The following is a 27,382-nucleotide window of genomic DNA, read 5'->3' as shown; positions in this document are numbered from 1 at the left end:
TGGTAGAGAACTTTCCTATTTTTATTTCAGAGTTACTTCTTGAAATGTGCCATGGGTGGATTATTGTCCAAAGAATATTAAAAAACAGCTGAAGTTCATTTTACATAGCAATATAGGATTCATTTTAATTGGCAGTATCTAGTATTTAATAATACTAAAAACCTCCCTGGTAACTTCGATTCAGGTTATTTAGGAATTGAAGGCATTAGAAAAAACATAATTTTTGTTTTATTTTCTTTTAATATTAAACTTGCAATTTTACAGTTTGGAGCAATACCATTTTCAGAAATGCTTTACAAGAACATAATTATAAAGCAGCCTCATCGTCTGGGGTAAATACCAAGGCTCTTGGTCTCACAGCGAAGGAGACGGAGGTCATGGACACACACACAGACAGTGAGTTCGGAGCAGGAGTTTGATAGGCAAAAGGAAAGAACAGCTTTCAGTTACAGAGAGGGGTCCCGAGTGGGTTGCTGGGTGGCAGTAAAAATGCCAGGGTTTTTATAAACGGGCTAGTGAGGAGGGGGCTGTTGAGGAGGGGGTGTCTTATCCTCCTAGGTGCCCAAAGGTTCAGTTGAGCCAGGTATGCTATCTGTATAGAGCAGAGTTTGTGTTTGTTTGTTTGATCAGTTCCCACTCCGTTCCTGGACCACATAGGCCAACTTTTAGTCTGTGTCTCTTTGTCTTGCTTATGTAGGAGGGAGAGTTTCTGTCTCCTACATACATCTTCCTGCAGCTGCAGGCATACCCCCAGAGTCTGCTTTTAGCTTCCCTATCTTAGTGCACCTGAAGGGAAAGGAACGTGCTTATTAAGGTCCACTGTTTTACTGGGACCCATAGTATAAATGTGAAGTTTGGTGACTACCCAGGAGATTTCCCCCCCTCCTTCTGTGCCCCAGCTGTCTTATCTGTGTTTTGTTGTCTGCTCTTTCAGGCTGCTTGTTGTTAGAAGAGAAGTGGCATCCTTGAACTGCATGAGGTTAGAAAGGGAGCTCTGTTTGAGCTGCTTTTTGTTAAAAGGAAAGTTTCCTGCCGGGGACTCGCTTTACCCCAACTGTCTAAATAATTTCTTTCTGCCTCCTATAACATATTTCTCCCCTCTGCAATGGGATCCCTAACTGCTGTTAGGGGGAATTGGGTGATGACTTCTCTGGCCACTTCCTGCTGGAGAGGGGTATTGTGTGGGGACCAGCAATTAGGGCTCCTCCAGGGGTCAATTTAAGGGTCCCCGGTAGAAGGGCGGTTTCATTTTAGAAGGACGGTTTCATTTTCAGCTCCATTTGCAGCACCATTTGAAAGTAGATGGTTTCTAGGCAAGAAGAGAAGAACTTTACAAGGAGGTTCAGAATATAGGGTCTAAATATGAGTATTAATTAAGATTACCAGTATTAGTGGGGGCACTATAGACCAGAACCATGACATCAGAGTTTGTTTGATGCCTGTGAGCCATGTAGATGGGCTGTGCTGTGGCGTGTGGGTGATAATATTGGTTGCCTCTACTAGATGTTGCTGTACTTTACCAGAAGCATTAATATAGGAGCAACACTCTTCCTTAAGGAAAACACATATTCCTCTCTGACTTGCCATTAGGAGGTTCTGTCCCCTACGGTTTTGCAGGGTGATACCTGCAAGTGAGTTTATTTGCCGTTGTTGTTCTTGAATGGCAGCCATAATTTCTTTTCCTTTTTTTTTTTTTTTCAAGATGAAGTCTTACCGTGTCACCCAGGCTGGAGTGCAGTGGTGTGATCTTGGCTCACTGCAACCTCTGCCTCCCAGGTTCAAGCGATTCTCCTGCCTCAGCCTTCCAAGTAGCTGGGTGTGTGCCACCATGCCTGGCTAATTTTTGTATTTTTTTAGTAGAGACAGGGTTTCACCATATTGGCCAGGCTGGTCTGGAACTCCTGACCTCATTATCCACCTGCCTCGGCCTCCCAAAGTGCTGGGATTACAGGCGTGAGCCACCATGCCTGACTGGCAGCCGTAATTTCAGCTAGAGCTTGAGTTTGCTGAAAGGATAAATGTAATCCCATTTACCTTCGGGAGACGGACCGAAGAGTGATTCCTAGGAGTCCAGTTACAACAGCTGCTAAAGGGATTAGAATTACATGAGCTGCCCGACTAGAATTACGTGAGCTGCCTTTTCTTACTACAATATGGGTGTTTTATAAGGAACGGGAATTGTATGGAAGTATTGGCATAGGATAGTTTTGAAAGTATTGCTGCAACACCACAGGTTCTCCTCCAATGACTTGGTGGGCTCATATACCCCAAATTTCCACATATGAAGTATAGCTCTCGTTTGAGATCTAGAGACACTTTATATCCCCAAAAGTTCAGCTCTACATGGGGGGTCTTGCTTACTTAAGTAGTTCCCACTGAGGTCCTCCCATATTGAGGCAAATTCCACTCAAATGCTGGGGGTGAATACGTGATTGGGGTGGAATTTTAAGAACATTCTCTGCACTCCCCAGGCTAAAGTTTGGGTTAGGGGTAAAGGCGAGTTATCTATCAACACTGAGTACCAACCCGTAGAAATGTGGCAAGCGTTGGTGTTACTAGTAAATTGAGGTTGCCTTGAATTTGGATATTTAAGGAGAAGGAACTGGTGCTGCTTTCTTACTTTAAGGTACCATTTGAGTCTCTTTTCTGAGGGGTTATATGGCCTTTCCTGAGCTGTCCAGCTAAGAAAGACTTCATATGAGCAGTTGGACAAGGTTCTCAGGAAAGTTCCTTTTTTCCTTTGGGATGTGAAATAAATAGGAAATGTGAGCCTTGAATCCACATTGCCAAAGACTTTTATAGGAGGTGGGGTTTCTGTAAAATTCAGGTCTGGGTGGCCATCCTTTATAACTTGTGAGATGATTGGGAGAAATATATCCTTGACTTGCTTATCAGGATAAGTTGCATTGGACTGAGCAGTGAGGGTAACTGGAGTGTTAACTTTGGCTAAATCCTCCAATGATAGTGGTAATACTTCCGCTGACAGCGAGTCTGAAGTACAAATATAACATGAAGTTAGGTTGACTGCCAAGGCGAGGTGTTGGATTTGTTGGGCTATAGGGTTTAGGGGATTGACCTGCTCTATCAGGAGGAGGAAGAAAAGTTTCAGTAGCAAGAACTTCATATTTGTCTTTGTTTTCTGTAATTATTAGACCTGCTATAAAGGTGATAGTTGGGCAGAAGATTACAGCAAGTAAAATTCTTTGTCCAGAATTCCACTGTGTGAGTGTCATGGTATATAGTCCCACTGCAAACAGCAGAGTAAGTATAGCAATTCCTGCAATTGTAATGTAGTAAGCTATTTCCATCCAAAATTTATTTACCATTTGCCAGAATATACAATTTCCCCTTATAGGTCTAAGAAGTTACAAACATACTCCCATGGATAGTCAAAATCTCCTTGCAAGTATGTGTCAAAGAAGAGTTCTGATGTCTGGCGGCGAAGTTCAAGGGGAAAGGTGGAAATAACTGAGAGGATTTGGTAAGGCAAAGAGGGGGCTATGTGGAATGAGTAGCCCTCATTCATTTACTTATCTTTGGTTGTTCTCAGCTTGAGATCCTCTATTTCTTTGCAGTGATATTCAGGGCGTTTTTCTGGGCTGTCAGGGACTTTTCCCTCAGTTTTCCAACCTTTAACTCAATTGTGATGTATCCAGGAGTCGATTCAGGTAACTTTTACTATCAAGAGGATGGAGAGAAGAACGGTTTAAGGCCCCTCCCAATTCGGGCTTAAAGACAGGAGAGAGAAGGAAGAGACTTCACCAGTACCTAATCTCCTGGGTTAAGTAGAGGTGGTCTTGTTTCCTGGTGTTGGGCCTCTGCTAGTTGTGTTAATTCCTGTTGGAAATGAGCCAGGGAGGCTACATGCTTAACTAATTCGGAGGTTTCCTGATCTAATAGGAAGTCATTTGTAAGGAAAGGCCACCCCTACAGCATATCAAGAGGGCTCAGGCCTAACTTTGAAGGGGTATTTCTTACTCGTAGTAAAGCTATGGGAAGAATGACTCAAGGAAGTTGAGTTCCCTGGGACAGTTTTCTGAGGTGTCTTTTGATAATGTTTGTTTTCTCTGCCTTTCCTGAGGACCGGGGCCTCCAAGCACAATGGAGATGGTACTGTATGCCTAGTGCCTTTGAGATCTCCTGGATAACAGCTGCTTTAAATGAGGGGCCACTGTCGCTTTGGAGATACTTAGGTAGGCCAAAGCGGGGAGTTATTTCATTAACTAGCACTTTTATTACTTCAGAGGCGCTTTCTGTACGGCATGGAAATGCTTCTACCCAATTAGTGAAAATCTACCCACACTAGGAAGTATTGGATGCGCTTTGTCTTCGGCATGTGGGTGGACTAATTGCCAGTCCTCCCCTGGATAGCCTCTCATCCTTTGGGTTTGAGGGAGAATAAGCCATTTATTGAGAGGATTATTCTTAAGACATCCCCTTCTCAGTAGCCCCCTCTCCCTAGCCCATTTATGAAAACCCTGATATTTTTTCTACCACCCAGCAACCCTGCTCCAGATCCCTCTCTGTAATGAAGAGCTGTTCTTTCCTTTTGCTTACTAAACTCCTGCTCCAAACTCACTCCGCCTGTGTGTGTGTGTCTGCGACCTCGATCTCCTTGGCTGTGAGGCCAAGAACCTTGGTATTTACCACAGACAATGAGGTTGCTTCAATTATACTTGAATAATAATCAAATAGCCCATACTCAAAGGTAAAATATGTATTACACAAAAATATTCAGCACACAGCTGATTCTGTTTTCAAAAAAAGAAAACACTGAGAAAATTACACAAAATTATCTACCTCAAAATTTATACATATTTGATGAATGGATTACCTGGCAAAAGAAGAGACACATACATTTAATTCCCTCCTTTTTATTTTTTTACTTTTTGTTGTTTTTATTTCTTTTTTTTCTTTCTCTTTTCTTTGTTTTTTTTTTTTCTTTTTTTTTTTTTTTTTTTGAGACAGAGTCTCACTCTGTTGCCTAGGTTGGAGTGCACACCTCCCAGGTTCAAGCGATTCTCCTGCCTCAGCCTCCTGAGTAGCTGGGATTACAGGTGCCTACCACCATGCGTGGCTAATTTTTGTATTTTTGGTAGAGACAGGGTTTCACTATGTTGGTCAGGCTTGTCTCGAACTCCTGACCTCATGATCCGCCCACCTCGGCCTCCCAGAGTGCTGGGATTACAGGAGTGAGCCACCACACCTGGCCTTATTTCCTTTTTTAATATTTAAAATTAATTGTTTCTTTCTTAAGAAATATTTATGTATTTATTTGAGATTCCATTGTTTTTGGGATCCTTATTATTTTATTTTCTACAACTTTTTTGGAAGATTTTATTTTTGCTTTTATTTTTTATTATTCTGACTGGTTCCTGTCTCCAAGAAGCGGAGATAGATTCATCGATTTTCACACAAGGGAAACTTCCTGGAGTCATTTGGACTGACTTGCTGCTGTAGGTAAAAATGACTTGGCAGTAAGTTACTGGCAGAATATTGATGAGACTTTCTACAACAACAGAAAAGCTATAGCAAGGGCTTTTTTTTTTTTTTTTTTTTGACGGAGTTTTGCTCTTGTTGCCCAGGCTGGCACAATCTTGACTCACTGCAACCTCCACCTCCCAGGTTCAAGAGATTCTCCTGCCTCAGCCTTCTGAGTAGCTGGGATTACAGGCACCTGCCACCACAACCAGCTAATTTTGTAGTTTTAGTAGAGATGGGGTTTCTCCATGTTGGCAGGCTGGTCTGGAACTCCTGACCTTAGGTGATCTGCCTGCCTCAGCCTCCCAAAGTTTTGGGATTACAGGCGTGAGCCACTGCACCTGGCCTAGCAAGGGCTATTATATTAACACTCAGAGACCTTGTTAACTACCTGACTCCAGATTTTTTTGCAACCATAAATTGCATTTAGAGGGGCATAAAGCACACGGTGACTGGGGAACCTGGTTTAGGATAGCATTCAGGATGATGCTCAGTGTTTATGTTGGAAAATGATTTCCAAGTGACTCTTAAAAAGTGAGTTTTGCTTGTGCTATGAACTTGGATGAGTTCACTTTGTCCAATCTTCAGAAATGCAACATTTTTTTTCCTACTATTGTGTGATAGCACTGTGTGTATTTATCACTGTCACTTGGGTTATCTGCTCTGCTCTCCTTAGTGACACTCTATTGTATGAAAATGTAGCAGGGCAAGTCAGAAATGGGGAAATGCACTAGAGTTGACAAGCCCTGCATTTAGCTCTATGGGAGTGCATCTACTTATGAAAAAGTATATGGAAATATGTGCCCCATCTACTAAGTATTTTTTGATTGTCACATGAAAAAATTAATATGAGTGTGCAGTATAACTTTATAAACTGTGGGACAAAACTAGTCTCAGTATTGGTAGCATGATCATTTTTACTGCAAACCCATGAGGGACAGAATCCCCAAAAACATTCTCAGAACAGCTTTGTTTTTCCTTTCATTTCCCAGAGTCAGCTGCTTCATTTTCTCTTCATGTCTACAGAATAACATTTTGATCTGGGAGATCATATCATCACTGTGTGAGTTGGCTATTGCTGTGTAAGCCACTTCCAAAACTCACTGCTTGAAACAACAATCATTTATTATGATAGCTTTCTAGTTATGAGGGCAAAGTTAGTTTGGCTGATTGTAGCTGGGTTCACTCATACATCTTTGGGTTGGAGGCTGTTGGCTAGTGTAGACTGGCCTCATCTGGGGCAACTGGGACTATTTGGCACTGTTCTCTACGACTTTCATCTTTTTCTGGGACCAGCAAGCAAAGCAAAGCATATATACTATCATAGCAAGAGCACAGGGCAAGTGCAAGCAAGCCTGGGCTTACAAGCCTTTTTAAAACTTCTGCTTGTGTTATATCTGCCAATATTTCACTGGCCAAAGGAAGTCAGTTGGCTAAGCCCGGAATCAAGAAATTATAACCCTCACCACTACAACTCTCACCACTCCAAGCCTCAATACTCCAACCCTCACCACTCCATCCCTCACCACTCCATCCCTCACCACTCCAACCCTCACCACTCCATCCCTCACCACTCCATCCCTCACCACTCCAAACCTCACCACTCCAGCCCTCCCCGCTCCAGCCCTCCCCGCTCCAGCCCTCCCCACTCCAACCCTCACCACTCCCACCCACGCCACTCCGACCCTCACCACTCCATCCCTCACCACTCCAACACTCACCACTCCATCCCTCCCCACTCCAACCCTCCCCACTCCAACCCTCCCCACTCCAGCCCTCCCCACTCCAACCCTCGCCACTCCAACCCACGCCACTCCAACCCTCGCCACTCCATCCCTCGCCACTCCAACCCTCGCCACTCCATCCCTCGCCACTCCAACCCTCGCCACTCCATCCCTCGCCACTCCATCCCTCGCCACTCCAACCCTCGCCACTCCAACCCTCGCCACTCCATCCCTCGCCACTCCATCCCTCGCCACTCCAACCCTCGCCACTCCATCCCTCGCCACTCCAGCCCTCGCCACTGCATCCCTCGCCACTGCATCCCTCGCCACTCCATCCCTCGCCACTCCAACCCTCGCCACTCCAGCCCTCGCCACTCCATCCCTCACCACTCCATCCCTCACCACTCCAACCCTCACCACTTTGCAGCACTCCAACCTCACCTCCTCTACTTTACAGCATGGAGGATGCTGCAAAGTATGTGGTAAAAGATGAAACTAGGAGAGAGTGACAAATTGGAGTCATTCTTGCAATCTGCTATAGTCACCTTTCTAGAGCAATATATTCCAAAGTGAGACAATTGTATCTATGCCCATAATTGCTCATACTCACAATATATCCATATGTTCTTAGCACAAATCTAATCTTAAATGAGCACATTTGTTTTTCTTTTCCTGTTTTTTCTTTTCAAACATTGTATTTAAAGTAAAGTATCAGCTTCAAATATTAGCTGCTGGCACATAAAGGATATCTCGGCAGGGTGCGGTAGCTCAGCCTGTGATCCCAGCACTTTGGGAGGCCAAGGCAGGCAGACCTGAGGTCAGGAGTTTGAGACCAGCCTGACCAATATGGTGAAATCCCGTCTCTACTAAAAATACAAAAATTAGTCGGGCATGGTGGCGGGTGCCTATAGTCCCAGATACTGGGGAGGCTGAGACAGGAGAATTGCTTGAACCCGGGAGGCAGAGGTTGCAGTGAGCCGAGTTCATACCACTGCACTCCAACCTGGGCGACAGAGTGATACTCCATTTAAAAAAAAAAAGGCATATTGCTAGTCAATGCCAAATATTATAAATATTAAAATCCTACATAGTAAAACACACACACACAACCACACACACTCATACAAATATGCTCCTTTTTCAATATCAACCATATTTTAAAATTTATACCACATGAACATCCTAAATCAGATCTAAATATAGGCAACATACAGTAATACAACTACTACTGCCAGTATCATCTATACATACATGCTTTAAGTGTATTTTCATGCTTATCATATTTCTTACACTTGATAATTTGAAAGAACTTAGTTGTTCAAACTATTCCTCCTTTCTAGCAGATACTATAGCAGAACAAATTCACTTTATAGCACTGCTTATAAAATTTAACCTGATTTAAATCTTATTTATTTTTGCAAATCAGACTCGCCTGATTTTATTAGAGATCTTGGGCTTTTTCACAGTATTACATTTGCTATTATAAAGTTATTAAAAGATAATTTAATAGTCTATTTTAGTAACTATTATTGCTTTTCTCTAAATGTGTTCTCAACATATTTTGCATTTATATTCAAATTGACTTTGCCGAGCCTGATGTTGTCTATAAAGGAAGGCTGATAATTATTCTCCACTGTGCACTTTGTCATATTTATGCTTAGCTCATTTCATTAGGAAATAAAATTGTATTTGATTTAGTATGCTCATCATTTCCTTGTGTGTGTGTGTTGGTGTATATGAAGTAATAATTGTAGTAGCTCAGATTTGAGTTCATACTTTGACATAGAGGTTGCATGAAACAAAACTATTTTTTGACCAATTTGGAGATCAGCAAAGATTCTGACTTAACCATGCAAAAAAGGTTAACAAAATGTAGGTATGATAAATACATACAAACATAGGTTTGGTTCTTTAAGAAGCAGCAGAGGTCAGGTTTGTTTAAGAAAAAAACAAAACTGTAAGCATGAGTTTACAGGATCTAGTTTAATACTTATCTTCCCTCCCTTGTAAGAAAGTCACAATCTCTTGAGTTCTTGTTTTCTCATCCAAAAAAAAAAAAAAATGAGGTAATAATAATCAACTTTCCAATCTCATACCTTTTGGGCATGTTTAAAGCAAATAGCAGTTAGGACAGTGTTGGGCAAATTCTAACATAATAAATTTACGTCCTAGTGCAGATTAAGTTAAGAGCTGGTGTTATTATTGAGAGCAACAGAGACTAGAAAACGTGCTAATAATTTGATGTTCAGATGCCTGGCTAGTCGGCAACATCACGGAATGCTTCACAGCAGAAAACGGGCTGCATCCCTTGACTGACTATGACAAAAAAGAAGATACACTTGTCAAGAAAATTCATTGAAAATTTGGTCTTTCAGAAACAATACGTAAATTGTAGGTAAGCTTTATAAATATATATTGAGTATCACACACACAAACACACGCACAAGTACGCATTTCGTGATTTTAGAGGAGGAAGGCATTTCAGGTGGAAACAGCTCGGTAAAGGTACAAAGCCCAGTTTGAAGACGACAGCATTCACAGTGAATCTTCCTCCTGAAGCAGAGATGAAGGGAAGTCAAAGATGTTTAGATGGTGTGAGAAAAACGAGGCAATTATATTGGATGGGGCAGTAAACGAAGGATTGGCAGCATGAAATTGATGGAGTTAGGAGAAGAAAAAGGGCTACAGAAATTGTCAAAACCTGGAAGCAACCTAGACACCCTTCAGTAGAATAATAAATAAACTCTAGTACATCATTAATAGATAAACTGTGGTACATTCATACAATGGAAAATTATTCAGTATTAAAAGGAAATGAGCTATCAAGCCATGAGAAAATGTGAGGACACCTTCGACGTATGTTGCTAAGTGAAAGAAACCAATATAAAAGGTGAATGTACTGTATGATTCTGATTATGTGACATTTTAGGAAAGGTAAAACTATGGAGACGGTACCATAGATCAATGGTTACCTGAGCATTTTGGGGAAGGAGAGAAGGATAAATTGGAGGAACACAGGAATTTTTTTTTTTCTTAGGGCAATGCAACTATTCTGTGTGATATGTGTGATATGGTGGATGCATGTTATTGTATGTTTGCAAAATCCATAGAATATACAACATACAGAGTGAACTCATATAAACTCTGAACTTTGATTAACAATAATGTATTGATTTTGGCTCATTTCACAGTTAACAAGTGGTTCATTTAGCAACGTAACAAATGCATCACAGTAACGCAAGATATCAATAATAGAAGAAGGGGCTGGGTGTGGTGGCTCACGCCTGTAATCCCAGCACTTTGGGAGGCCAAGGTGGGCAGATCATGAGGTCAGGTGATCGAGACCATCCTGGCTAACACGGTGAAACCCCGTCTCTACTAAAAAATACAAAAAATTAGCCGGGCGTGGTGGCAGGCACCTGAAGTTCCAGCTACAGGTGGGAGGCTGAGGCAGGAGAATGGCGTGAACCTGGGAGGTGGAGCATGCAGTGAGCCACGATCACGCCACTGCACTCCAGCCTGGGTGACAGAGCAAGACTCTGTCTCAAAAAAAAAAAAAAAAAAAAAAAAAATAGAGGAAATGGGAAGAGTGAAGGAGTATATAGAGACTTCTATTTTCTTCTCAGTTTTTAAAATAAACATACGATTGCTCAAAAAAGTCTAATTAACAAAAACAACAAAAAAGGTTGGTGCTCCTTCTGTGGAAGATGCCAACTTTGTCTTGTTGATCCTAGGCTTGTAAGTTTTCCCTCTCTCTCACCCTCAAAATAAATAAAGCTTAGCCCTTTACATGCCACCTCCCCCAGGTTCAAAGTAGTATTAAATTATCTTGAAGTAAAGAGATTGTGATCCTCATATAAGGAAATGGAGAGAAAGTCCGCCTACCTCCTTAAATAGAAAGTAGCCTAGGGAATAACTGTGAGAAGTGAAAGAATAAGTGATAATGGTGATGATGATGATGATGATAATAATAAAAATAATAATGATGATGCTTATGCAGGGTAAGGACTCATGAAAGTTCTACCAATGATGACATAGCAGTGTAATAAAAAGAGCATAGCCTTCCAATTCTGTCCATATTACTCACTAGCAATGTGACCAAAGGTAGCTTTTTAACATTCTAATGCTCTATTTTCTCAAGTATCAAACAGTAAGAATGATAATATTTGTGTTGTGAGGTATTCAGAAGTTTAAATGGCCAATAGAGGTTACTAACCATAGTGTTTAGGCATGCAAGACAGTTTTTCTCTTGTCTCTTGGAGAGGTGACACACCATAGTCTTCTTTGCCAGTAAGGAAGTAGAAATAACATCTTGAATAAGAGATACATGGATATGGCTCAAAGCAAAGGTTTACCCTTTGGGAACCAAGAGTTTTATGGTCTCCTTAAGACCATGGTCAACTAAAAAATTGTCATCCAGGCAGAAAGCATTCCTCTGCTTGAGGCATAAAGAGGTACTACTGTTCATGGTGTTTGCACTTTGGGAGACAAAGCTGCTTAGAGATACTGAGGATTGTCAGGATCTAGAAAAGATTAGTTGGGGTTTTTCAGAAGCAGAGAAGAAGGCAGAGAAGCCAAGAATCTTATGATGTATTACTCTGGGCACCAGCTGAAGGAAAATAAAATCAGCAAAGTTCCCAATCTCTTTAATATTTTGAACCTTCCTAACCAATCTGCCCTGATGGTTGGGGAAGAGGGATTTAGATAGGGTGACCTGGTCTTGAATGAATTTGGTGTGGTAGTGTAGGCGTGTAGGAAAGAAGCAGGAAAGCAGAGCATTTAGCATAAAAATGGGCCATTAAAGGGATTTATGCAATTGTGTTCACTTGAAATCCAGAGATTAGGGGAAGGATCTGGGTAAACACTTGAGCTAAGTCTTCATTAATTATGATTCAGATCCTCAATTTTTACTTTGTTTGGTTTCACTTTGTAGAGCTTTCAGTGACATTCAAAATAATAAATGTTTCTCAAATCCTAAATTCTACTGTTAAGAAACTTTTCATAAAATCAGAGGCATGGGGTAACTGATGGAAGGAAGGCAATATTAGTAACCACTGAAAAGATAACCTATTTTTAATGGATAACTGGGAAAAATACATTAAAAACAATGGGAGAAATAAATTTGATATGTTGAGGACACCAATGCTTTATGCAAAGAACTGAAACCAACAGGAATTCCTATCTTTGTGTTAAAGAATACATCTATTGGGTTCAGGTAATTTTTCTGTTTCTATGTTATACTGAGGCCAAGCAAAAATAACTTAGTTGCTTTCCCCAGAAAATATTCGTTCCTGGAAGATAAGAGTGAGCCAACTGAAACAGTTTATTTATCAATGCTAGTAGTATGCTGCTCAAAACTCAATTCATCTTGCTGTATACACCAATTTGAAGTTATTAAGTCACAAATTCTGTCAATGCCAATTAATTCTCAAATTTGAAAGATCTGCCTTAGAAAAGCCCAGCTCAGGCCCTGAGAGACTATACCTACTTTTTTCTAATATTCAGTTACTGAAAAACTGTTAAGACTCTGTTAGGTGGTATTCTGACTGCAGTAAGTCTTTAAAGTTTAGTTTTGCTTGATCAATGTTTTCCTGTTTTGTTTTGTTTTGTTTTTTTCCTGGTCTTTGGAGGATTCAACAGTTGGTAATTCTGGAGGTTTTGCAGCTCCACTTGAAACCCCCTCACTACCACAGGTCAAGATCCTCAACCCTAAACAACATTCTCTGTGAAGGTGCCTGGAACATCCTCCCAGGAGCCTCTACAACTGTGTACTGAGCTAAGTTTTGCACTGGGTCTGAACTCTGACTTTTTTTTCAGGTTCCTAGGCTCCACACTGCTTAGTTTCTTTCAATTCTATGCATATTGGAATTAGTTGATTTTGTAACCAGGTTTGAAATTCCCATCCTTGGAGGGGTCCTGTCTTTAACTCGTAATACACTGCTGTGTTTTTAAGTTTTCTAGGGGATGGAGTGGGAAGGTCTTTGTCATACTCTGATATAAGCTTATAAGACCAAATTCTTAGAGAAGAGATTGGACATAGACCTAATAAATCCATTCATTGAAGCTCACTCTAAGGGCTGATAAATTCAGAAAGCCATGTCAGACAGGCGTTATGGAAAACGTTTGCATTGGGCTATCTGTCAAAGCTTTTTTACACCTTGCCACAGTCTTGTCTAAATTTTTCTGTGACAGTTTGGTTCAGGAAGAAACTTTTTGAAAACTCCTGAACACTAGAAGAATTATGAATTTATCAAATTGTCAGTCTATGCCGTCTCCGGGACAGACTTCACCTTCTTTTACCTGTCCATACTATAACACTAATTAGGTATTTGTCTTTCTAAATACCATAATTTCTTGAAAGATAATTAAGGATTACAATGAATATTTGGGGGGAGGGGCTTCTGCTATGAAGAAAATTATTCATTTGAGAAGTGCCTTAGAACAAAACAGGGAGCAAAATTCCAAACCTCTTATGTTTATCATTTTTTATTAGTAGGGGAAGCTTCCAAAAAAAATTCAGATTCCAAAATTACTTCTGTAAAAAAATTTGTAGCTAAGTCAAAAGAAAAAATGTGAAAAAAACATAAAACTATCTTTCTCTTTTATCTTCCTAAATCACATTTCAAATCTACTAGATTTCTTCCACATTTCTTTTCCTTCCATTATGATCCTACATCACACTCTGACCCCCCCACTTCTGACCTACTTCCCTTCCCTTCTGCTCTACAAGAAACCCTCACAACTCAATTGCCTCTTTCAAATTAGAGTAGCTTCTTAGGGCTGATTTTAAGCCCTAGTCTCATTCTTGTAAAGAACTTTCCAAAGCCAAGACATGAAAGAAAGAAATTCATAAATTCACAGAAGAATTTAGTTCTAAGAAGATGTAGAGCTTTATACTCTATACCAATTTTTGCTTAATGTAGTAGAGACCTTAAGTACAAGAAGCACAAGCTATGAGATGGAAAAGGTGGAGTGGGAAGTTCCTGGGCATGTCCTCAGAGGGCTACCCTAGTCTATTTATTACATCAAAAACCACTGGAATTAGCTATACATACTGGTTAAGATCTTCTCAAGGATACTTCCAATGTCTTTTCTATGAAAATAGACTTGAATCAAATTTTGTCCTATAGGTAAAGAAAGAATGAGCCCATTGAAGATAGTATGCATTTTAACAACTCTAAGATTTTTTGAAGGCTACCTCCAATCTCTTCTATGAAAACAGTCTGAAATAAAATTTGGGCCTATAGGCAAAGGAAGAATGAGCCCATTGGAGATATCAGCCATAGGCATTTAAATATCTTTGGATAGTATTAAGCAGTCGATCCTAAAGCACATGTGAAACTAGCTTTAGGATCAGTCTTTTTGATGAGGGAAACCGTCTTCAGCTTTAAATGGAGAATATGATATGCAAGCAAACACCTCAATGAGAACCAGATCTCTCACACCTCCATGCATATTTTGAAAGAGCCATTGGACAAAAGCATAAATGGATCTAGAATACGTTTTACTGACCTTACATTAAAACTATCAGATGCTTCCTCCATTATGTACCCACAATGGTGCAGATTGTTGCAACCATAACTTTCTACAAGCTTGCACAAGACATCTAAAACTAGACACTAAAGAAACACTGAAACCAATATTTGAAAGTCTAAAGAAGTAGGAGCTCATCATAGCTTGCACTTATCTGTGTAATAATTTTGTCTTCCTACTGAAGAAATTCACCTGGAGAGGATATTGATGTATTAAGCACCTCAAGGACATAATACAATAGTTATTCCACACTTGCGGTTTTGAATAAAAGTACTATTTTATCTTCTGTGTTACATTATAGTTGTAAATCTGTGTTCTGCCTTCTTTAGTGTCCTTCAGATAAACATTCTTTTTTTTTTTTTTTTTTTTTTGCCTTTTACTGGGCATGTCAACAATGTACACAAAAGTAAATAACATAGAGGTTAAAGTAAAATTCATGGCTGTTTAGATAGAAAACCATGAGAAAAATCCTTGCTCTCATGACAGTCCACGAGGCCAAATATTTTGAATGGTCTAAAGCTAGTTTTGACTCCAATGTCAGAAAGAAATACCAGAAAAAAACATCTTTGCAAATTGCATGAGAATAATCTCTGGCACTTTCAGGAGTTTGTTGGCACCAGAGAATCTTGAATAGAAACTTTCATAAAATTTTAATGAAAGCATTGACTGACTATAGCAAGGACAATTTGGCTATAGTAGTCAACTAGCATTGCTGAAACGTTTGACCCAAATTGTTGATGTTGCCGCTGATGAAAATCTCACCAATTGCCAGCAGCATAGTCCTGGTAAAATTATAAAGAAGAAAAATGAAAAATAGCTAAAAAATAGAAAAATGTCTCAGGACATCTCCAAGTAAGTTTTGTACTACTCTCCTCCACAACTGATTTTGAATATGTTTGTCAGTGTTTTCTAATTCTGGTGATGGATTGAAGCTTTTCTTTGAAAGAGCTATGAATCTGATACTAGCAAAAATACCACTTGATTTTGTTTTCCCAGTATGGGAATTCCAACCTATCTCTGCAGTAACAGAGATACCCATTTTACTGGGACCGTCACTAACAAGATTTTCAACACTTTGCTGCTTATTCAGAAACTTTACTGCCCATATTATCCCAATCTTCAGAAATGATAGAAGGAACAATGAATTCTTAAGCTAAAACATCAACAAAGCTTTCAGACATTATAGGAATCCAAAGAGTACTGGCATTGTTTTTAATGACAAAGAAATTGCCTATTTTTAGGATCTTACTGGTTCTTCCATTCTGAATGGATATTAGACTGCCTCTTACACCTAGAAATTTACTCTGATTCTATATTCTGGCCAAATTCAAGCAGACATCTCCTAATACTGCAAAGAACTCATAAAATGCACCTAGTCGTCATCAATAAATGTGGTATTTCTTCAACATCCTCCTAAATAATGCTTACATGGTCTGAAATGTTGAGCTCTTGTCTTCTGGAAGAGATATCAGATAGTGTTATTGAACTCTAATGAAAACATCTCATCAAGTACTGTAACTAGTTAGCATAACTCCAAAAGTACACTTGTTTCTTGGATATACTTTACTTGGAGAAGATAGTTCATCCTCAAATCATTAGAAAACTGCTCCAACTAGAGACCTCAAGATGAGGATTTTAAAGAATCTTCTAGAATTGGACAATCTTCAGGAGACAGCTTCAACCTACAATCTTTGTATCAAGTTGACAACTGCAAGAAGTTGTTGATCCAAGGCACAAAGAATGATATTCAAATAATCTAAACATAGCTTGTCATATACTTTAATCTGCATGCTATTATTATTTATCTTTATAGGTATTTCTCTTTTTTCTACACTTAAAATTCAGGATTAAACATATACATCATATTTAGAAAGAGGACTTTGTAGCAACTAGTCTTTGTAACAGAACTTTCAGAAAAATAGACCTGGAAAAATAAAAAGAAATAGATAATGTATATTTATTTGGAGGCTGTATTACTTTTACAGATCTTATAAGAGAGCTATACTACATTTTCAACTTCATTTATTGACTTAGATGTACCCAAAGTTTTTTCTTCTTTTTTGTAGTGAGCAAATGGCTCCTTTATTTATCTTTAAATGTTTATTTTTTTAATTGACAAATACAAATTATATATAGTTATGGTGTACAACATAATTTTCTGATACATACACACACACACACACACACACACATATTGTGGAATGACTAAATCAAACTAACATATCCATTACCTCACATACTTACCTTATTTTTGTGCTGAGAACATTTAAAATCTACTGTCTTACCAATTTTCAAGTATGTAATACAGTAATGCTCCTTATCTGCAGTTTCTCTTTCCATGATTTTGATTACCTGCAGTAAACTGCAGTCAAAAAAGTTAAATAGAAAATTCAAGAACTAAACAATTCGTAAGTTTTCTGAGTAGCATGATGAAATCTCATGCCATCCCTCTTGGGACAGGGATTATTCCTTTGTCCAGTGTATCCATGCTCTATGTGGTACTTATGTGTTAAGCCCTTGGTAGCCATATTGCTTGTCAGATCAATTGTGGCAGTATCACAGTGCTTGTGTTCAAGTAATCATTATTTTACTTAACGATGTCCCCAAAGCACAATTCGGATATGCCAAAGAGAAACTGTTAGGTATCTCCTTTAAGCAACAAGGTGAAAGTTCTCTACTTAATAAGGAAAGAAAGAAATCATGCTGAATTTTCTAAGATCTATGGTAAAAATGAATCTTCTGTCCATTAAATTGTTAACAGTATATGGTTGTAATTGTTCTATTTTATTATTGTTATTGCTAATCTCTTCCTGTGCCTACTTTATAAATTCAACTTTATCATAGATATGTATGTATATAAAAATAAAAATTTTACATAGGGTTTAGAATAATCTGTGGTTTCAGGCATCCAGTGGGGATTTTGGAACCTAACCCCTGTGGATAAAAAAGGAATGACTGTACATTGTTATAAACTATAATCACCATATTATACGATGGATCTACCACTTCTATACTACAATTAACACTACCTGATGCTGACCAGTCTTGATGAATGACAGAATATTATTAAAATAATATTTGACAACAGAATATGTGGTGTTTTAGCTGAAAACAAATTACTAGTCACTAATGGCTGGTATTGGATTTGAGGCATGCAACGTATTGGTTGTTATCCTCACGAGATCCATGATCTGAAGACTGTCACACAGCATCCATGATTTCACCCAGGATCTCTTCCAGCCTCTATTTTCCTCTCTACTAAAAAGATATCTTTAGATAATTTAAATCAAGAAGGAAAAAATTTGAAACTTGGACTTTGAAAATTTTAATAATTGAAAAGGGTTTTTGGCTTTTTCCTTTATTTTATGATTCTCTAAAAGTAAGAAAAATCCTGACCAGAATTCATAGAATAGAGGAACAACTAGATAATGTCACTATGGCTTTACCACTCTGGCATGAAATCAGGCAGGGAATGGTTCAAAATAAAAGTGTCTTAGATTTATCACCGGCCTTTGAGAGTAAAGTATTTGTTGTCTTAGAGGACTATTGTGCTTATAGCTTCATCTCTCTCAGGTTGCCTTAATCTACAAAAAGACTCACAAAACAAAGACATAAAATTACATATCTTTGTCAACAACCAGTTAAATTAATTTGGTTACATCTTTTTCTGTGAGTAATAAATGAGGAGTTTTATTCTCTTGCTTTAACATGGACTCTCTTGACTCTCACCTTCAAAATTAACTATGGACTCTCATCGTAAGCCTTCTCATAGTGTTGTTCCCCATGGTTATGGTGCTCAAATGTGTGATCACAGGAGACTGAAGTCCTACTGCTCAATCATTGTCATAAGTGCTATGCAGCTGCTTTCCCAGAAAAAGTTCTAACAAATGATCATACAACAAATTGACACAAAGAGCTATTGGAACAGTTACCACCAAACACTCCAAATGTGACTCTGTCAGTTAGGGTTGAAGCAGAGAATCAGAACAAGGAACAGAAGTGTATTTAAAAATGTGTCATAAGCAATTAGATAATGGAATCACGAGGACCAGCCAGGCAAATCCAAAATCTGTAGACAGGCCAGCAGGAAGGGCTTGTCATACTCTCAAGCACAGAGTGAATTTGTTGTCCACATCCAGAATTTCTTCCTCTTCAGGGAATTTCTAGTTCTGTTTTAAATGTCTTTTGACTAATAGAATCAGGTCAACTCCAATTATCTAGGATGATCTCCAGTATTTAAAGTCAACTGATTATTCACTGTAATCACTTCTGTGAAATATCTTCACAACAGCAGCTAGATTCGTGTTTCCTTGAATAGCTGGGGACTATAGCTTATCCAAGCTGGCATATTAAAATGACCACCAGAGTTAATCCACACTAGTTTTCTATGGCTACTGTAGCAAATTACCATACTTTTAGTGGCTTAAAATAACACAGATTTATTTTACAATTCTGTAGGTCAGAAGTCCAACATGGTTTTCACTTGGGCTAACTACAAAGGGCAGTATTTCATTCTAGAGGCTCTAGTGGAGAGCCATTTCTTCTGTTTTTTCTGGAGGCTTCTGTCTTCTGGAGGCTTTCCATGGTTTTTGTCTCATGACCCTTTTCCTCCATCTTCAATGTCACCACGAGCAGGCTAAGCACTTCTCACACTGCATCACTATGGCTTGCTTCTGTCATCACTTTTCTTTATTCAACTGTGCATCCTTTGCCTCCTTCTTCTACTTATTTTAAGTTTTGTTAAGATCTAATTAACATAACACATTTTACTCAGTTACAGTGTACAATTCAATGACTCACAGATCTGTTCAACCAGCACAACAGTCAATTTTAGAACATTCTCCTCACCTCAAGAAGAAATTCCTAATTTTCTTTATTATCTCCCATCCTCCCACCATCTTCAGTCCTAAGCAACCACTGATATGGTTTCTGTGTGTATAAATTTCTCTACTCTTCACAATTCATATGAATGGAATCATACATTATATAGTCTTTTGTGACTGAATTTTTTTACTTAGCATAATGTTTTCAAGGCTTATTTGTGTTGCAGTATCTATCAATACTTCATTTTTATGGTCAAATATAATTTTATTATATGGATATACTCATATTTTGTTTATGGATTATTTTTACATTTTGGCTCTTGGAAATCATGCTATAATGATGCTATAACAATAAATAACAATAAAATATTGCTATAATAACATTCGCTTAAAAATACATATTAAAATACAAGTATTTCTTTGAATATCTGTTTTCAATTCTTTTGTGTATATACCCAGGAATGGACTTGCTGTGACATAGGATACTCTATTAATCATTTGAAGAACGGTAAGACTGTTTTCCAAAGTGACTGCACCATTTTACATTTCCACTAGTAATCTATGGGGATTCTATTTTCTCCAAATTTTTGTCAACCTTTCTGATTATCTGTCTTTTTGCTTATAGTCATCATAGCAGGTGTGAAGTGGTATTTCATTGTGGTTTCATTTGCATTTCCCAGATAACTAATGAAACTGAGCTTCTTCACATGTGTTTTTAGTCATTTTTTGTATCTTCTGTGAAAAAAATGTTCATTCAGATTCTTTACCTTTTCAAAATGGGTTTATTTGTCTTTATATTGCTGAGTTGTAAGAGATTTTATATATTCTAGATACATGACCCATATCAGATACATGACTTGCAAATATTTTCTTCCATTTTATGAGTTATATTTTCACTTTCTTGATGCTTTTCTTTGAATCTTAAAAGTTTTTTATTTTAATGAAGTCCAAATAATCTGTTGTTTCTCCTGTTCTTCCTGCTTTTGGAGTCATATTTACCAATCATTTGTCACATAAAAGCTTGTAAATATTTTCTCCAATGTGTTATAGTTTTAGATTTAGTTTTTTGATCCATTTCCAGTTAATTTTTGTATGTGGTGTAAAATAGAGGTCTTATTTCATTCTTTTGCATGTGGCTATCCAATTATCTCAGTACTGCATATTGAAAAGACTATTCCGTCTTTCACTGAATTATTTAAAATCAATTGGCTATGGATGTATAGTTTTATTTTTGGTCTCTCAATTCTTATCCATTGGTATATACATCTGTTCTTGTGCTGGCATCACACTGTGTTGATTGTCATTGCTTTGTAGGAAGTTTTGAAATTGTGAAGTACTCCTACCTTGTTCTTTATTTTCAAGGTTATTTTGACTATTGTGGGTCTCCTGCCTCCACTTTATTGACAATTCTTTCTTTTGTAAGTGGAAAACTACTGTAGTATCTATAAAATAATAAAGAAGAAGTGAGCCTAAAGTAAAATAATTTTATGGAAACACAAATTCATTTTTTATTTTCCTGAATAGTAAAAGTGTTAAGAATAAGACTCATATTTGGTTTTTGTGTGTTTTTAAAAAGCATTGTGCAAAATATCTTTTCAAGCTGGTAAAGCTGCTGTGTAGAAATAGACCAGTTAATGGTCTAGAAGATTTGTAATGTGCTCTATACACATCAATCTCTGTTAAGAGAGGCTAAATGTTCCAGGTTGCACAATTTAAATACATCAATTTCTGCAAGAGGTCAGCTGGGATTCTTGAGGAGTACCGCCATCTTAACAATTATTTGGTAACCTGATTCATGTATATAAGTTGCCTTTCCATTCAGTTACAGAGTCTTTAATTTTCAAAAATATGTTGCAGTTTCCAGAGTATAACTTTAGTACTACGTTGTTAAATTTATTTCTTAACATTTTTTTTTATTGTATTGTAAATGAGTTTGTTTTCTTACTTTCATTCTTGGATTGTTTGTTACAAATATATGGGATACAAATGATGTTTGTTGATACTACTATTGTGTCCTACCACCTTGTTGAAGTCATTGGTTATTTCTTATAATTTTTAGTGGATACTTAGGATTTTCTATATGAAAGACAATGTTATCTGAGAATAAAGATAGCTTTTCTTATTTTTTTCTAATTTGGATCATTTTATTTTTTCCCCTAATTTCCCTGGCTAGACCTTCAAATACTGTGTTGAACAGAAGTGGTGAGAGTAGGTGTCCTCTTGTTCTTGATCTTAGGAGGAAAGCATTCATTTTTACCACCAAGGATGATGTCACATGTGGGTATTTCACAAATACCCATTATCAAGTGGAGGAAGGTTTCCTTCTATCCCTAGTTTATGGAGTATTTTTTATCAGAAATGATATAGGGTTTTGTTAAATGCTTTTTCTGTGTTTATGGATATGATCATATAATTTTTTTTCTTTTTTTCTTTTCTTTTCTTTTTTTTTTTTTTGAGACTGAGTCTTCCTCTATCACCCAGGCTGGAGTACAGTGGCATGATCTCGGCTCACTGCAACCTCCGACTCCCAGGTTCAAGCAATTTTCATGCCTCAGCCTCCCAAGTAGCTGGGATTACAGGCGCCCGCCACCATGCCCAGCTAATTTCTGTATTTTTAGTAGAGACGGGGTATCACCATGTTGGCCAGGCTGGTCTTGAACCCCTGACCTCAAGTGATTCACCCATGTTGACCTCTCAAAGTGCTGGGATTACAGGGTTGAGCCACAGCACCCAGCCTGATCATGTAATTTTTAAATTTGATTGATATAATGTATTACATTAATTATTTTTTGTATATTTAATCAACCTTGCATTCCTGGGATGAATCCTACTTGGTCATGGTATATAATTCTTTTTATATGTTGCTGGATTCAGTTTGCTAGTATTTTGTTAAGGATTTTTGCATGTAAATTAAAGGTAATTTAGGTATAAAGGTATATTAAAGGTCTGTTTTCTATGTTTCTCCTGTCTGTTTTTGTTCCTTTACTGATTTCTTTTGCATTACACAATATTTTCTAATTAAGCATTTAAATTTATTTATTTATTTATTTTACTATATCTTTTGAGTTTTTCAAAAAACTGGTTTCTTTAGGGCATACTACATACATTTTTAACTATCAGATTAATTTTCAGATTTATGCTAACAATTCTAGTAAGATATAAGAATATTATTTCTATGTAACTCTTTATGAACTGAATGCCTGTGTCTTGCCCAAATTCTTATGTTAAAGCCCTGTCCCTCAATGTGGTGGCACTAGGAGGTGTGACCTTTCAGAGGTCATTAGGTTTAAGTGAGTTTCTGAAGGTGAGGCGTCCATGATGGTATTAGTGTCATTATAAGACGAAGAGCCCAGAATCCACTTTGTTTCTGCCATGCGAAGCACAATGAGAAGGCAGCTATTTGCAAGCCAGGGTGAAGGCCCTTACTAGCACCCAACCATGCTGACACTCTGATCTCAGACATCCACTCTCAAAAACTGTGAGCAAATAGATGTCTACTTTTTTTTTTTTTTCAGACGGAGTCTCGCTCTGTCGCCGAGGCTGGAGTGCAGTGGCACGATCTCGGCTCACTGCAAGCTCCACCTCCAGGGTTCACGCCATTCTCCTGCCTCAGCCTCCCGAGTAGCTGGGACTACAGGCGCCCGCCACCATGCCTGGCTAATTTTTTATATTTTTAGTAGAGACGGGGTTTCACCATGTTAGCCAGGATGGTCTCGATCTCCTGACCTCGTGATCCACACGCCTCGGCCTCCCAAAGTGCTGGGATTACAGGCTTGAGCCACTGCGGCCAGCCCAGATGTTTACTCTTTAAGCTTCCTAGTCCATGGCATTTTGTTATTGCAGACTGAGATGCCTAAGACATTCTCTCTATTCTTTTTCCCCTATTTTTGTTGTACTAGTATTATACGTATTTATGTATTAATATTACAAACCTACAAACTCATGATACTTTGTTATAATTATTAATTTACTCATCTGCAGTCATTTCCTTAGCCCAATGTAGGTTTGTTTTCACCCACCTCCTTTGTGCTGTCATTAGCAAACATACTACCAATTTATTACATTTCTGTGTTACAGACCCAACAATACGTTGTAACATATTATTTTATACAACTGCTTTGTAAATCAAGAGAAAAAGAAAAATATAGATTTATACTGCCTTGTGGAATTATGTAACTAACTTTATTGAAGCTCCTATTTTTCTATGTGTATTCAAATTATTATCTAGGGTTATTTCCCGTCAGCCTGAAGAAACTCCTTTAGAGTTTATTGTAAGGTGGGTCTGCTAGCAACACATTCTCTCAGTTTTTGTTAATCTAGGAATGTTCTTATTTTACTTTAATTTTGGAAAGATAGATTTACCTGATCTAAGATTTTTGGCTGACAGGTTTTTGCTTTTTTTTTTTTGTAACTGAACACTTTAAATATGATATCCTATTGCCTTCCAGCCTACATTGTTTTTGCTGAGAAGTCAGCTGTTAAATCTTATTGAGGTTCCCTTGAAAGTGAGGAGTTTTGTTTTGTTGTAATTTTCTCTTGCTGCTTTCAAGATTTTCTCCTTGTTTTGAGTTTAAGCATTTTTGCTCTGATGTGTCTGATATGGATATGGACATGGATGTTGATGCACTTAATGGTGTCCCAGATTTCCCTGAGGCTCCTTATTTCTCTCTCTTTTTTTTTTTTTTCTGTTTTTTAGCTTGCATAATCTGAATCAGTCTATCTTCAAGTTTGCTCATTCTTTCTTCTGCCAATTCAAATCTACTGTTGGGCCCATCTAGTATAATTTTCATTTCAGTTCTTGTGTTTATCAGCTCCAGAATTTCCATTTTGTTCTTTTAATAATTTTTATCTCTTTATTGATACTTTGTCTTCTGTTGGACATCGTCATCATGACTTCCTTTACTTTTTAAACAAAGTTCCCTTTCGATTTGTGAACAAACTTAAAATGGCTACCATGAAGCCTTTCCTGTTAAATTTGGTATCTGGCTGCTCTCACAGTTTCTTTTGCCTGCTTTTTCTTTTTTCATTTTATATGTCATACTTTCCCGTTTCTTTGCATTCCTCATTATTTTGTTGTTGTTGGAAACTAGACCTCTTGGATAATATATTACGGCAACTTTGCATACGAGTCTCCTCCCTTTCAGGGCTGGAATATTTGAGTGATGTCTGTTTTCTCCTACCCAAGACTGTTAAACCTCTGATGTTAATCTTCAGTGGGGAACAGCTTTTGGTATGTCCACAGTCACCTTGAGACAATAGTGGGTTTGGTACAGCTCTCTTCATCTCTTTCCCTGACCATAGCAAACTGTTATGCCCCATTAATTGGAGGCTGATTGCTATTTTCAACTATGTCCTGGGTTATAAAGTGCTCTATAGGCTAATCCAATCAGATTTGGGCTTCTTTGAAGGAGGTCCTTAGATCAGTGTTGTATATTTGTTTCCTCTAAGTTTTCTCTTTCTCAGGTTCTCTCCTAAAACGAACTGGCTTATTGTTCAGCCTACGCCTTGAATCTATTTTCTCCCAGTTGCTTTTCACTATGACCTCCATGTCTATAGGCTAGAATTTCCCCATGCTCTGTTGCAAGTGAAGTCAATTTCTTTGGGAAGAGACTAGGAGCTATTAGTTTTATGGCCTGCTTTTCCCTCTAGTAAAATATTGAGTTAGGTCTCTGTGGTTAGGTTTGAGATGATTGGATACTTTCTCTGAGCGATGCTCCTACTTTTGAACCTGAGTGCCCAATGGAAGTGGAGACCGTAGCATGAGGTCTTCCTGAGTTGGTTTTCTTGGTATGGAAACTTATGATCCAGGGTAAGGCAACTGGGGCCCCAGTATTTTTAAAGATGCTGTGCCCGAAATGGAGTCTCTGTTCCATGAGTGGAGGGTGGGGTGAAGAAGGGAGCCTTGCCTCTCAACTGTTCTCACCTGAAACAACCTCAGCAACAGGAGACAATTGGCAGTAGGAGGAGAAACGTGGATGTTGCATTCTGCCCTAGAAGAAAGCTCTCCAACTGGAAGCTGTGGGAGAAGATGCCATTTGTTCTTGGCTAAAGAAGTCTAGATTGGAGAAGTCAGCTATTAAATCTTATTGTTTTTAAAATCTTTTGATAATATCTCTGAACTGGGAGGGCAACGGAGAGTGGACTTTGCTTAAATACTACACACTCCTGCTTTTCATTCTGAATATTACTAGATTTAATTGAATGGATGTTTCTTCATTTACTGTATTCCTTTAGGATCATTTCCAGGGGTTATAAAAAGTTGTTTTTTTTTTTTTTTAATAATTTTTACCAGTTTCACTGGGGAATAATTTTTCCAACAGTCATGCTGGAAGTCCTCTTATAATTATATTTTGCTTATCTGGATAATTTTTTCTGTCTTAAAGTCAGCTAATATTTTCTGTCTTAAAGTCAGCTGATTGCAACCTTATATCCATCTATCACCTCAAATTCCCCTTTGCTATTTAATCTAATATATACATAAGCTATGGAGGCTTCAAAATGGGCTCCTACGGGGAAACACCATTCTGTCTAACACAGTGAACCCAATACATCAGACAGTAATTTTGATCTGCATTGATCATATCCTCATGCTGTGATTTGGTTTGAGTTTGTTCCCACCAAACCTCATGTTGAAATTTGATCCCTGAAATGGCAGTCTTGGGAAGTGGAGCCTAGTGAGAATTGTCTGAATCACTGGAGTAAATCTCTCTGGATGGCTTAGTGACCTTCTCATGGTAGTGAATGAGTTCTCACTCTGGTAAGACTGAATCATTTCTCATGGAACTTAATGAATTCCCTTGAGAATGAGTTGCTATCAAACCAGGATGCCTCTTAGGTTTTTCCTCTTCACACATAACTGCTTCCATTTTGACCTTCTCTGCCATGTTATGATGCAGCACAGAAGACCTTGCCAGAAATCACGGCCATGTCCTTGAACTGTCCAGCCTGCAGAACCATGAGCTAAATAAACCACTTTTCTCTATAAATTACTCATCTCAGGTATTTGTATGTAGCAATACAAAACAGACTAAGGTAGTTCATAAGATAATGGTATATCTGAGGCATGACCAAAAGCATGACCAAAAGTGTCAGTGAGCATTAATATAAACATTTTTTTTCTCTCTGTGTTAAGTCATGCCAGGTTCAGGCATACTTTTCTGCCCTTCTGTTAAGCAATATATATGATGAACATATTTACATGTCCCTATGTCAAACAATATTGGAATCAAGCAAAAATGTCTTAATTACTTGTTGCAAGAAATATTTAATTTTTGAAGACAAGACTGTAAATGCAGCCACAAGCCTTTGCTCCCAGACTATACAAAAACATACGGCAGGCTGACATATCTGCTTGTCAAATCCCCCTTTAAGACTCATTCCTCACTGTGAGCACAGCCTGCTTATCAAATCCCCCTTTAAGACCCATTCCTCACTGTGATCACTAATCTAGATCTAGTAATTCAAAAACTATACCTAATTTCAACCAGTTTCCTCCTTTGAAACACTCATCTTAAAATCATTCTGCTCAGGTTATAAAACCATAAACATTTCCTACCCAAAGGTTGGAACATTACTGTTTTTTTATCAAGAAGGTGTGTGTGTGTGTGTATGTGTGTGTGTGTGTAGGGGTGTGTGTGTGTGTCTGTGTGTGTGTCCCTTACTGTAAGAAGTCTGAACAACCAAGCTCTGCTTGATCATCTGATTTTTTTGATGACGGTTTGTGAAGCTGACAGTTGAAAATTGAGTCAATCACATGAGTATACACAAGATATTGACTGTGAAATGTACTAAAAGTTAGGAACAGATGAACCATATTATGAA

General features: G+C 38.2%; 1 long non-coding RNA gene across 1 annotated transcript in view; it reads right to left on the bottom strand.

Moving 5' to 3' along the window:
* Positions 1–240: 240 nt before the first annotated feature.
* The window catches only part of LOC134738965 (uncharacterized), a 165,863-nt gene continuing 138,721 nt past the window's right edge, over positions 241–27,382 (bottom strand). Inside the window, exon 3 of the long non-coding RNA XR_010125260.1 lies at positions 241–3,678. This is a non-coding gene — a long non-coding RNA (uncharacterized LOC134738965). The remainder of the gene's footprint in view (positions 3,679–27,382) is intronic.

The sequence above is a fragment of the Pongo pygmaeus genome, chromosome 22 (genome assembly GCF_028885625.2).
Source record: "Pongo pygmaeus isolate AG05252 chromosome 22, NHGRI_mPonPyg2-v2.0_pri, whole genome shotgun sequence".
Classification (NCBI taxonomy): Eukaryota; Metazoa; Chordata; class Mammalia; order Primates; family Hominidae; genus Pongo; species Pongo pygmaeus.
This window is presented reverse-complemented; position numbering and strand designations above follow the sequence as displayed.